This window comes from Triturus cristatus, chromosome 3_2 (genome assembly GCF_964204655.1).
Source record: "Triturus cristatus chromosome 3_2, aTriCri1.1, whole genome shotgun sequence".
Classification (NCBI taxonomy): domain Eukaryota; kingdom Metazoa; phylum Chordata; class Amphibia; order Caudata; family Salamandridae; genus Triturus; species Triturus cristatus.
In genome coordinates, this window is record NC_140584.1 from 886,972,938 (window position 1) to 886,985,134 (window position 12,197).

The 12,197-nt window shown below is 41.4% G+C and overlaps 1 protein-coding gene across 4 annotated transcripts in view; it reads right to left on the minus strand.

The window, feature by feature from the left end:
* Window positions 1-1,351: 1,351 nt before the first annotated feature.
* LOC146858391 (uncharacterized) overlaps window positions 1,352-12,197 on the minus strand; it is a 548,917-nt gene continuing 538,071 nt past the window's right edge. For all 4 annotated transcript variants that reach the window (XM_085649307.1, XM_085649305.1, XM_085649306.1 and 1 more), the window contains one exon: window positions 1,352-3,073. The gene's annotated coding sequence lies outside the window, so the exon portion shown is untranslated. The remainder of the gene's footprint in view (window positions 3,074-12,197) is intronic.

Below are 12,197 nucleotides of genomic sequence, written 5' to 3' on the forward strand. Positions count from 1 at the left end.
TGGGTGCCCTGCATGTCATTGGAATTGGAATCGTAGCGGGTGGGGAGGATGAATGTAGGATTGTTTATGGGCCTGCCACAGAGCACTTCACAGCGTGTCCGATGCAGCCGCCATCTTGGCGACACCTCCTTTTGAAAAGCTATGGATATGGTACTAAGTATTGAAGGTGGTAATGTTCGATTTAAAGGTGCAGATAGCCATTTGAGATGCTTTATTGGAGTGACCGTGGTTCTCGGTCACAGAAAATGACTGCAGTTCTAAATATTTTCAGTTTCAGAAGAGCTGATTTTAGTTCCTTGTGACAGAGCAGATGATGTGTTGAAGATTGTCCAAAGAGCAGAGCATACAAAAAGTGTATTATTTTTGTGGTGCCCTCGGTGATGTAGGCTGTGGTTGTGACAACATAAACGTGTGTTTCAGTTTTGACTATGAGGTAACCATAGTGATGGTGAACATGGCCAAGAAGGTGTATAAGCAGGCATGGCAGTTGTTAGTTTGAAAAAAAAAAGGGGGGGGGGGGCTTTCTGGAGAAGGTTGGATGGGGTGGTAACCAGCACCGGGGGGAGGTTGTTGTTACATTTCTAATTTCACTGAAGCTTGTCCACGGTATTGACCGCAGAAGCATATTGTGTTTTGCTGCTTTGGAGTTCTGAGCCTACAGTGGATGGTGATAGGACCAAGAATGATTGTAGGGTAAGCCCGCTAGGAGGCCGGTGACCGCGGGAACAAGGGGGGGGCATTGTTGAAGAGTTTGGGGCCTCTGTTATTCGGATTTGTGGCGGGAGTACTTATACTGTATGATATGAATATCCTTCATGGTATTCAGGGTATTGAGTATGGCGGATGAGCACTGGAGATACGAGTTGGATGGTGAATGTGATGAAAAAATTCGAAGGCGGATGAAATGAGGGAAAAAAAGCAAATTTTGCAGAGGAGTCTTCATTCTATCAGTTTAAAGACTATGTTGGTTTACGTTGGTTAACTGGTAATAAGTTGTGTGGCACCAGGATTGGAAACTTTAGAGTTCAGACTATTTGCAGGTGCATGCAATTTTAGATAATACTTGGAAGAACAGGGATCCCATTTTCGCTCTTTAACATGCATTTTTATGACATTCATGCAATATGTTCTGGAACTGCAGAATGACATGAGGTGGCATTTATATTGTCTTCTTTGAAACTCTTGGGAAATCCTCTCCGGATTGAAGAAGATACTGAATTATTTCCTAAAATGACACTAAAAACATTTTTGGAGCCTAACAATATTAGTGGACAGTATTGTTCAAGTCAGATTATCCATCGTATCTGCAGATTTTGCCAAATCTAAAAAGTCTTGAATAAAACAACTAAACAACATTAGAACACATTTTCTTTTATTTGATACAGTGCAATTGCATAATCTGTTAACCACAGAAATCGGAATGTAGCAATGGTTTTCCAGAACTGATAGAGAAAACATTACACCGTTCCCCTACATTACCTCTGACCTGAATTGGCATTTCCTGATTGTGACATGGAAGCACCTTCTATGTCACAATCAGGAAATCCCAATCCTATTCTAGTTGTAGTCAGAGAATCTGACAGAGAATAGTTAGAGTTTGGCAAAGAATTATGTGGGTGTGACTTATTGGAACAATAAATGACTGGATGTGCTACCATGCTATAAAATTACTATTCACCTTCTGTTGAAACTTTAGTCAATGGTCATATGTTGCTTATCAGAAGGGCAGAGAGTTGTAGACGTTTAAGCAGTTTGCTATTGTATCTAAAATGTTGGAGCTCCTTCATTCCCTGTCTTTCGGATGAAAGTCGGGGTCTTCATTCACCCGGAACTCTAAAGTGAGTCCCATTAGTAATATGCATGATCCCAATAGGTGCGTGGCCGCTGTCTTTAGCAGTGTCTGGAATTCCTGATTTTAGCTGATGTGCATGGGGGAATCAAAGGGACCTTTTTGCTCTCTGGTGAAAGGCAAGGCAGAGCCTACCATTCACTGTACCTACTGGTTGTTGGAGCTTTGTATATCTAGACCTTCTCGGTGGCTTCTCTTAAGGTTTAGAGTGCTTCAATGGGCTACGTTGGACTCAGAACGCAACGTGTTGGTATTAAATACAATTTTAAACAATACAGTGTTTGTCCTTAACTGCATCTCACCCTTACAGCTGCAGGTCAGTTCCATGCTTTTGGTTGTTTACCGATAGGGCAAAACCCCATGGGATGGAGCATTCGAGGGATGGTGTCTGGATCGAAAAACGTTGTCAGTTGTGAGGTTAGAGTGCTGGGTGGGGGCTGGGGGGGGCATGTGCAATACTTATGATCCCCTTCATATATAAGCTCAGCAGCTGCAAGGCTCACTTTTCAAAACGTTTAGAAAACAACTGGAGAAAATTAACATCAACCATATTTCATTCCCTTACAGAGCTGCCAATTTCTAAATAATGGAAGGGGTCAGTTGGGATCTAAACAAAACATGAGTATTTTGGACTCATATGGAACTGTAGCCAAAGGCAGACTTGAGTAGCTACTTGGCAACATAATGGTATACCAAAAAATGTGAAGTCTCACCATAGCCTGTGCAGAGTATTAGTCTATATGGGTATGAACCATTACCTGGCTTGGGCTCAGCGGGCCAGAGATTGGGTGCATGAGGCTAAGTAGATTTATCATTTCTGCATGAATATGGGTGGTGTCTCCCTGGCAAGGGGTATTGGGCAAAAATCTTTACCTATATAAGGTGACTCATGTCACCAAATCGATTAATATAGCAGTTGTAAGTCTGTTCTTGTAGTATATCAGTAAAGCGCTGAGTTATTCCTGTGTCTAGATTTGCTTGATATAAAAACATTTATTCATGAAATAAAATAATGAGGTCACATATATTTAGTTTGAATGTTCGACCGCCAGTTACAATGTGCCCGGGTATGTGACAGACTCTGAGAATTTTCGTCCTTTGGGCTTTGCACCGTGCAACTGGTCTTCTGATGGCAATAGACAATCTTTTCCTCAGTTCTGTCTGCTTGGGTTCTGTGATGTTTTCAGGTTCTTGTGGGCCAAGCTTGTGACCAAAGATAGCGACCTGCAAAGGCAAAAAGTATTTTCAACTGACTTTCACAAGAAAAAGGCTTTTTGGGTTCTGTTTGTCATTAAAGAAAAACTCCAGTTTCTGATATCATAGGCAAAACATCATGATGCATATAAACGTTTGAAATTATAGGCTACATATTTCTATCTTATTTAAAGATTAATCTTGCAACCTTTTTTGAAAAATTGTGATTTAGAAGTATATTTGAATTTGATAAATTTGCAACTTCTTTGTGGAAGTTGACATATTTAAAAGTTCTTTGTGGAACTAAAACTGGTGGCGCTTTTCAGTTCCAAATGTTGTATAATTTGCCATTTGGTTCAAACCAAGCAAATTTTAGGGACCAATTACTTGAAAGTAAACTATCACACTGGCTCCAGTGAATAAACACAAGAACAAAGTGGATATTTATTGTGAGAAATTGTTAAGATATTTATAGACTTAGAAACAATGGGGTGTATTGTAAATGTGACTCACTAATGTTAACAAAGTTTCTTAGATTCTGCATTATGATGAACCGTGTGAGGGCCTGCAAAGCTGGATGCCCACATGTTCGTATCTGATCTTCAAAGACGTCTATCTTGACAGAGCAGCTTTTTCAACAACTTTCTTCCAGATTTAGAAAGTTAAGGAGTTGGTTAATCTGTTAAGATCTAAAGAGCGCCTGTAAGAAATTGGGTTTGGTTGAGAGAGGTGGAAGCCTCACTCAGGCAACAACCACAATCCTTTGCTTAAACACTGGTAGCCTGGCACAAAAGCAGCCAGGCTTAACTTAGAGGCAATATGTAAAGTATTTATGCAGCATGGAAACACTAAAGAAGGGAAAACATAAAGTTCAGAAAAATACAGTAGATTTGAATAGCTAACATACCTAAGATACCAAGGATTCCATTATCTGTGTCACCACGTATAATGCATCTTCCAACGCCATCAAAAAGATAATCAACAAAAAGTGGCAGATTCTCACTTCCAACAAATTACAATTTGAAAAACCGATGTTTTCTTTAAAGGGGAATAAAAGTCTTAGAGACAGCCTGATACATTCGAATATGAAGAAAAACACTCCTAAACAACTAACGTTGTGGCAACAACCACCAGTTATGGGCCATTATCCATGCGGCAGCTGTGTGGTATGTCAATTCACGAAACACACAAAAGAGGTTGAACTGGGCATGCATCATGCAGGGGAACAAAGATCCCACACGAATTGTAACAGCGAAAAAGTCATCTATATGATCAAATGCCCGTGCCACCTTATGTACATCGGGATGACAGGAAGAAAAGTGAAGGCTCGCATTAGCGAACTTAGAAGTACCATCAGGAGAGCTATAAACGCCACCAGACTCACAGCGCATTTTGTTGAAATTCAGCACACAGACATGGACATACAATGGACTGTCATTGAAAAAATCAGAGGTGAAGGAGACCTAACCGAAAAATTGCTTGAACGTGAACAACGGTGGGTGTATCGTCTAAAAACCCACATCCATGGGCTCAATGATTCAATTCCTTGGAATCACTTAAACAAAAAGAGCTGCATCATCGATGTTTGTCTTTACATAGATTCATACAGGTGAATATTTATGTTTAGACTCTCCTCCTACAAAGAGGGTCTACAATAGATATATTGCTTAGCATATACATCTTTCAATCATGAGGTTTCATGTAAACAAACAGTGTTTTCCTACTGCCTATAAGAGATATTAGTCGGTTCTTTTACTCGTAAATTCCATCAGCATAATCCCATATACAGTAACCACAAAATACACTTTCAAATGCGCAAGACTTATTAGACTCTTGCTCTATATACTATGCTGCACAGCAGACTAAATCACAAATCAGTGCACATAACCATATATATGTTTTGCGTATATCCCAAAACCCAAGATACTGGGTTTAATATTTGCTACTCGCAGATGTATCTAGAGGACTAAACTACAGTTCCCACAATCCATTGCAAACGGCTCCGTGAACATCCCGCCTCCATTCGTTTGAGTGGAGGGCGGATGCCGTCCCAGTTATGCCACAGATTCCCTCTGTCCAACAATTGAACCTCCTTTTGAGGACTACATATGGTTTTTGAACTTTTAGAAAGTTTAGAGAATTTAGGAGTATAATCGCGCTGTAATCTCGCGTTAACTCCAGCGTACCCGGAAATGCACAGTACGGGAAGGCCCTTTTTTCCTTTTTAAAGAGGTGATGCGAACGAGTCGTTGTCGCCCAAGCTGATGGACTCCACGCCAATTAGGTTTTTCTGAGGGGTGAGACCGGTAAAAACCGTGAGTACTACTCTACGAACCAGACGCCAACATCAATACTATCGTATATTTTAGATAGTGTGATAGCAGATATAACATTAAAGTAATAACGGTGGTGTCTTCTGTGTCTTGTATATCTCTCGCTGCATATCCACCTGGAACAATGATGTGTATACACATATGGTTGGTCCAACACACTGCCGCAATTATCGACATCAGGGATATGCCCGTTTAGGTAGAAGTCCACACGGACGATCACCAGCTCTAGCGTGGGGTAAGATACTCTAATGTTAATAATAAAAAAAATATTTCCATATACAAATCACCTTTTTTCAAATAACTTTATTACCCACCATAACGATATTTTAACAGATGAGTGAGTGTGAAATGCACGATGTGAACGACTGGTGTTTTTGAACACAAAATTGGGGCGATTTCCACATGGAACAACCACACGTGGCATCCAAACTAATATGTTTGGTACAGCTTTACTAAACGTAATATTGCTAACAGCATGCCGGAGACAATATGGGGACATTTCTTACATTATGGCTTCAGTTCCTGTCCTAGGAGTTTGGTACACTAATATATGCCTTTATGCTGTTTTCTCCCCTTTTCTTTTACTTTTTCATTTATTTTTCATTTACAGATAGAATAACGTCATTTAAAATATAAATGTTAAAAAGGAGCAGCTACCTGCCCTTTATTATAATTAGGATAGGGTAATTCCCATTTCCTAGATACACCAGGGGACGACATAACCCTGAAGAAAGTCCAAGCACTACACTAGTGGGCACACGAGGACTGAAACATGTTGGCCCTAGGGTCTTAGGACCATAACACTCCATACGACCCTACTGTCTTTATTTTTAATATTCCTGTTGAACCCAAGAATAAAGGGAAACTGGGGTCCAACAGTGAATTTTTAATCTTTATCCCCCGGCCTATGATATGACCTAAGAGCTCCCTGGAACATTGGTTGAGCCCACCGCGACTTGTAGGGGTCGCGGTGTCCCGATGATGACGCATGACTATCTTATTCAAAGATTAATCTTGCAACCTTTTTTGAAATATTGTGATTTAGAAGTATATTTGAATTTGATAAATTTGCAACTTCTTTGTGGAAGTTGACATATTTAAAAGTTCTTTGTGGAACTAAAACTGGTGGCGCTTTTCAGTTCCAAATGTTGTATAATTTGCCATTTGGTTCAAACCAAGCAAATTTTAGGGACCAATTACTTGAAAGTAAACTATCACACTGGCTCCAGTGAATACACACAAGAACAAAGTGGATATTTATTGTGAGAAATTGTAAAGATATTTATAGACTTAGAAACCATGGGGTGTATTGTAAATCTGACTCACTAATGTTAACAAAGTTTCTTAGATTCTGCATTATGATGAACCGTGTGAGGGCCTGCAAAGCTGGATGCCCACATGTTCGTATCTAATCTTCAAAGAAGTCTATCTTGACAGAGCAGCTTTTTCAACAACTTTCTTCCAGATTTAGAAAGTTAAGGAGTTGGTTAATCTGTTAAGATCTAAAGAGCGCCTGTAAGAAATTGGGTTTGGTTGAGAGAGGTGGAAGCCCCACTCAGGCAACAACCACAATCCTTTGCTTAAACACTGGTAGCCTGGCACAAAAGCAGCCAGGCTTAACTTAGAGGCAATATGTAAAGTATTTATGCAGCATGGAAACACAAAAAAAGGGAAAACATAAAGTTCAGAAAAATACAGTAGATTTGAATAACTAACATGTCAGAACCATGAGGAAATATGAATTTTTATGGTCAATTGTGTCCCCTATCTAGACCCCAACGGCTCCATGTACATGCTACAAGTACATGTATGTTCCCTCCACTTCAAGCTATGAAGACGCAAATACAATTGTGTCCAACGTTAATATGTACTCTTTCATATCTGCCATGAATGGGCCAGATATTCCGTTCCTAAGTATGCCTTGTCACCGTCTTTATATGGTATACTTTTCACGTTTTCCAGCTCTGGCAAGGTAGGCCCTGAATTCTGCCATCGAGCTTTTTCCTGCTTCTGCCTCTGAATGCTCCAGCCTGGACCTGCATCTGTATCCATGAACTTTGTCTTACTTCCTGCGCGGCTAACGGTGCCTAGCCCGGCCTGTTGCCTGCCAAAACTGTATTCAGCCTTCAAGTTATCTGTTCCGCTCCTCAAGAAATGCATTCCTGTCTAGTAGCTTAGGTAAACATCCCTCTAGCTGCAGAGCAAAGGGCCCGGCCTTACTGTCTCCGTGCAAGTAATTCATGACTCTCGTTACCATGGTAGGCCCATGCCCCCTCGCATCTCATGTAGACACTTAGATGCTTGTACACGCACTAGCAGTCAGTATAGAATAGGATCTGTCCGAGAAGACCTTTCCTTCCAGATAATATAGTTCCTTAAACACAAGATATTAGATATGATTTAGGACTAGGTTGTCCTGACACCCCAGACTTCTGTCTCCTCATGTAGGGCTAAATGTCAAGTTCCCTTCACCCTCTAGTTACACGTCAATCACACGTCATGCGGCTGCGCGCGCATCTCTGCCATATATTTTTTGCTGACTTTGCAGGATTCTCTTATGGATCCACCCACTTGTGTCATCATCATAATGACGTTTTTAGTATACGCCTCTATGCACGCCTATTGTAACGCCTTTTTATTACGTATGTGTATTCTTATCAGCTGTTACGCCTCCTGCATCTGTCTACTGTAATGCATTACTATATATGCTATAACCTGTCAATAATGTATTGCTGATCCCTTCCTGAACCTTCGTGGTGACGGAACTCGATTGCCTGGTTCGAACCATCATTCCTTTGTAAGGAATAAATTCCCTATTATACCCTCGAATACCACGGATTCTGCCTCTTATTTTTACTGAGTTATTCGTATTGTATTTTACCGCATAAATTAAGTCTAGGTAATTTAAATTTACCACATAATTGGCGCCCGAACAGGGACACCTCTCACACCCCACGCGCCGGAGGTGCGTTGCAGACCCGGTCTCCTGCCACAGCCGGACGGACAATTACGCGTACCCGCAGGATTTCCTGTATCTCCCTCAGGCCAACGGGGGCGACTGAGGCTGCGATCAACACCCAGACGAGGCGGTGAGGAGTGCGGAGAATCCCGACCAGAGCCTAGCTGAGAGAGCAAGATCCGAGGTATACAGAGGCCCACCAGATTCCGAAGTTCCGAAGTATCTAAGTCACGAGTCGAGTCCAGTCCAGTTTGGTCTAGTCCAGTCCAGACTTCCGAGGCCTTCCGTTCCATGCTTCCCAGTGAGTACCATTGCTGGGGACGCATCTAGACGTGCACATTAGTTTGTGCCGGTCAAGACGGGTCTGGGTACACAGACCTGGTCTGCACTGTTTTAGCAGTGTATCTGTACTGTTTAGCAGTACATACAGTATATTTAGCATTATGCAGTTAACTAGTTTTATTCTAATTATTATTGTTCGTTCTAAAATGTTTGATATGTTTTAAATGTCGTGGTATGAGTGATTGTTCAATCTTCATTATTGTGTTTATTGTAATTATTGTGTTAAAAAACCGAGTGAGAATTAAGTAACAAGGTTCAAGATGCCGTTATTTTCAAAATTAAGACAGATAAAAACTAGAAAAGGGATACTCGAGGAAGCTGTTCCCATCCCACCTAGGGACACTCCAGGGTACTTTATGTACCATAAACATGGCCTAGATGCCGTATTATATCTTGATCTATGGGTGGACTACACCAAGGACTTAGCAGAGAGTCAGAGATGGCCCGCTGCTGGAACATGGGATGCAGATTGCATCATGAGAATAGAAGAAGCGTTATGGAAAAAGAAAGCCAGACCGTCACAGAAAGATGCCATTGAACTATGGCGTAAAGAATCGCATAGGCGCACAGAGAAAGCGCTCAGAAAGGAAGAGAAAAGTAGGGAAGATTCAGAAAAAGCCCGAGAAAACATATTAATTGACGAAGGTACCCGAGTAAAAACAGAACAAGTAGACAGACAACGAAACACTCTTATGAATGGTATGTATCCTCTTCTGGCCGAGGGTTTGCCTAAGGCCACCTTGGAGGTACCAAAAGATCTGCCACCTCCGTTACTCCCGATTAAAGTACATCCCAAGACCGCAAAAGACATTTTCCTTTCTTCCTATTTAGACGATGCAGCCCCCGAATATGCTAATGATGTGCAGCCACGCACACCACCCGTTAACGACGCTCAACCCCAAAATCAGCTGCACCCACCTCCGCAGCAACAAAGTCCTACTCAAATTCTAACCATTCCATCTGTTTCTACAGTCCTTCCTGCACCCACACTCTCTACCCTACACCCAACAAATCCTTTTGGACTTGGCACCTCAGGGGGTGCGACAGGAGGTTTTTCCACGCCACCGCCAACAACTAGATTGACTTATAGGGATTTAGCATACCAACGTACACCCCAAAGAATATCAGACAATATATTAAATGAGCCTCTTTCAGATTGTAGATATGATCCAGTGCCAGGAAAACACGACAGAATGTTGCTGTCTTCAGTACGTTTGCGACGAGCTGCAAAATATTTAATGACGTTACCAGGAATGGTTGAACATCTAGACAAAATATATCGCTTTATCCAATCAGGGCAAGGTCCTGAAAGTATTGCCGAAGCCATGGAATACCAGAAAGTAGACATACAAAAATTATTGTTACGCTTTTTCATAAACTGCTTGATCAGAAATAGAGATAGGCCTGAGGTAGATTCGGAGGAAATGCAAGCACTTACCAAATGGGGTTAGAATATAACAGACGGGAGACATGATAAACAGAAGTGTATAGAAGCCATGTGCCGAAGGATCAGAAAAGAAGTAGAACGAATACATGAAAGCAGAGTAGAAGCAGATAAAACTGAATCAGAGGAAGAGGAGGAGGAACAGTCAGAAATGAACACAGGACAATTTGAATTACCAGCTAAACAAATGATAGCTTATGTAGGAAAAGGAAGATCTTTTAATAAAACAATACGTCCGATACGTCCAGAATGTAACAGAATTTTTCAAACAGTTATTACAAATCCAAGGACCCCTGAACACTTGTTCCAGGCTACTGATAAATTACTTCGAGAACGAAGGGGGTACCATGTGCTCGATTCTATGGATGAACAAGAATTAGCCAGGTCAGCAGTACAATGGGCTGACAGCTCTGAAAAATACAGTGATGATGCGCTAGCACACACGTTTCTGAATCTCGCCCCAGACGAACAGCGTTTAGCTAGTATATACATGATACAACATCTCCTTATATTATATAAAGGCCAACACTCCGATCCTGGTCCCCTACCTGATATATTGATAGAACTACTCATGAATAAATGGAGAGGTTTAGGTACCGATCTAATTAAAGTAATTCTAGAATACAGACATAGATATAGTGCCTTTTTGTGTCCAGAACATGATCCAGCTCCTTGCATGGAGAGAAAAACGTATTACATAGACAGACAGAATCCCTTACGCGAAGTACACCCAGTTAGAAATGATGACAATACGTTTAGACGCGTGTTTGTGTACACGCCCATAACCAAAATAGAACTATTGGAAATGAAAAAATTAGTGCCCAGCCATGACAAAGATCCAGCAGGTTTTCACCGTGAACTAAAGGACATGTTACTCATGGGTGATTATACCTATCCTGACATTATGAAAATATTGAAAGTATTATTGCCTGCCGGTATTTATGAGAAACTCAAGGAAAAAGAATGGGAGGTGGGAGACCAAAAGATTGATTGGACCGCATTAGAAACTGAAGAAAATAGCAGAACTGCAGGCGTAGGGCTTGGGGACAAAACAAAAACATTGCCAGGATTATTAGTGCAAGTATTGCCACGTTTATTAACTACGAAAAAGGAAGATTGGGGAGCAATCTCAGCTTGTAAACAGAAACCCGAAGAAGACACTAGTGATTTTTATTCCCGATTTGAAAAATGTTTTGGTATTAATAGCGGCCTGAAAGCAAATAGCGAGTCATATCCACACCTTTTTGTAACAAAACTAGTCGAGAATTCCCTGCCACAGGTTAAAAACAGAGTATTGAAAGTTGAGAGCACTTGGCAAGCTAACACTCCTTCACAAATGTTACAAATGTTACAGTATCACCAGAATAGAATTAGAGAAGAACAAGAACACGAACAAAGACGTATGAAAGACACGAAAATGAAAATGCTTGTCGCTCAGTCAGTTCCAGCTGACGGTCATAAAAAGGGTGCGACACAGTCCAGTAATTCAGCGGTTCCCGTTAAAGGGACATGCAACTATTGTAAACAGCCAGGTCATTACATAAACGATTGTGCAGTTTTGAAACATAATATCTCCACGGGTAAAACCAAGGAGAGACCGCGTCCGCCTAGACAGGATCAGATCCAACAACAAGTACCTCAGAATATACAGCCTATGCAAGCTGCACAACAGACCGTACCACAACCACAGCCACAGCCTATTGCTGCAACACAGAACACGACACAACAGATGTACCAGTATGCACAAAATGACTATCCAGAGTATCAGCGCTACACATGAAATAGCCTAGAGAGGGAAGTTGGCTTACCCCTTATTGAGGTTCCTGTAGATCAAGAGGGTCCTTATGTACAGAGTCAAGTATTAGGGAAAGACAGAAAGTTTCTACTTGATACAGGGGCAAGCAGAACAACTATAAGTCACGACGAAGTTCCAGGGGCACCCCTCTCAGGCTCACAAAATATTTCCCTTGGTTTTTCAGGAAAGCCCACTATTAACGAAGTATCGCAACCACTTGCATTTACAGTCGGTCCATTGACACGGACTACAGATCTATTGCTTACGAAATCATGCCCAGA